Raw genomic sequence first — 1,845 nt, 5'->3', positions numbered from 1 at the left:
CGGCTAGCTGGCTCGCTTGCTCGCTCGCGCGGTCCGCGTCCAGCCCGCCGCTCTCCGGACACTGGCACACGGCGCGCGCAGCCGCACTCGCCCCCGGAGGGAGGTGCCGCGCTGGGTCCTAAAAAGCCCTGATTCCGCGCCCCCCTCCCAGCCCCGCGCGGAGCCCGGCCTCCCTCAACCCCGGCGCTGGGGGCGCCAGCCCGGCACCGATCCTGCGCCTCCGGGGGACCCGCCGACGCTCCGCCCCCGGGGAGCACCACTCAGTGGGCGGGGGCTCCGGGAGACGTCTCAACCCGCGCCCCAGGGTCAGACTGAGGTGAGAAGGGCGTCGGTACCCGCCCCTGTCTTTCCAAACTAGGGACTGTCTGATTCCCTAGTGAAACAAGACGCCCCTGACCGCTCTCAGAGAAACCTCGACCCGCACCAGTATTGACCGCTCCAAGCAGCTGTTCAATACCGACCCTTGCAGGGAACCTGGAGCCCCCATGACGCTTCCATAGGTACCCTCTTGCATGGATTCCAAAATAACACACCCCGCGCTCCCCTATACACAGCACACACCTGTACTAGGTTGTGTTGTCCTCTAAGCCCTCTACTAAAAACCCAATAATCTTGGACCCCTATTAACCCCTTTCGACCCTTTTCTGAGCCCGGGCCCTTCTTAACTCCAGGCTGACTCTAGTCTCCCATGAGTGTCACACGCTCTGCCATCCTGATCCCAGCTCACTGATCCTCCCACACTAGCCCAGGATCCTTAGGTGAGGATCCCTTGTGAAAAGGGCATTCTGTCCTTAGAGGTCAGAAGAAGCAGCTGCCTCTAGTGGTCGTGAACGTTGACAGCCCCCCTTTCTCTGTAGGGCTTCAGCTGCCCTGGATGGGAAGCTGATGCTGTGTCTGGGGGCTGGATAGGAGCAGACGCCTGCTGTGATTCCTGGCTTCGCAGTTGATCCTGGGGTGGGAGTTGCAGTTTGGGCCTCCGAGGCTTCCTGGACCACGTTTGCTGGCGGTGCTTCAGTTCACTCAATCGAGCAATCACTCCTTCACTCCTTACTTGTTCCAGGCTCTGTCCCAGGGGCACAAGAGACCCTGCCCTCCAGGGGCTCCGGGCAGTCAGGGAAGTGGGCAGGTGGGTCTGGGCAAGGCTGGGGAGGTCAGACCCAGCTCCAGGGGTGGCCGCACTTGGAAAGAGACTTATTGATCCAGCCCAGCCCAATCGAACACAAGGCTGCCTGGGCAAAGGGCTATTTAGTTAAGAAGACATGAGGCTCTTATTTACCCGTCGGCACTTGCTAATTGCTCAGACAGCTGTCCCTCGACACTGACCCACAGACCTGGTTGTGGGCCTGGGGATGAAGCTGTGCAGCAGACATCTCTCTCCTCACCTGCTTGGCCCAGTGAAATCTGTGTGTGCTGGGGCAAAGGTTTGGAGGAATGGAGAGGTTTGGAGAGGGGCAAGGGGCAGAGCAAGAGATGAGGGGTGGGAGAAGGACAAGGGGAAAGACAGAGAGGCAGAGTTATGGCAGAAACAGGGGCAGAGATGGGCAGAGGCAAAGAGAGAGCTGAAGTCTGGGGCCAGGATGGCACCTCCTCACTCCAGAGATTGATCTGTGTTCTTCTTATAAATGGGGGCTTCTTCCCCTTCAATACAATTATTTCAGAGTAATACAGGGATGAGAGTGTGTTTCAGTGTCCCTCTCACCCTGACCATTGTGAGCCCTGTCCCCTACCCATGAGGAAGCCAGACCCAGTGCAGCTCAGCTTGGCTCAAATTCAGATTCCCAGGACACAGTTCTCTCAGAAAGTTCTGCCCCAATCCAAGGAGGTGATAAAACAGAGAAATGGAGT

The sequence above is a fragment of the Neophocaena asiaeorientalis genome, unplaced genomic scaffold (genome assembly GCF_003031525.2).
Source record: "Neophocaena asiaeorientalis asiaeorientalis breed wild unplaced genomic scaffold, Neophocaena_asiaeorientalis_V1.1 scaffold571, whole genome shotgun sequence".
Lineage (NCBI taxonomy): Eukaryota > Metazoa > Chordata > Mammalia > Artiodactyla > Phocoenidae > Neophocaena > Neophocaena asiaeorientalis.
The sequence above is the reverse complement of the archived record's forward strand: the minus strand, read 5'-3'. Positions refer to the sequence as shown.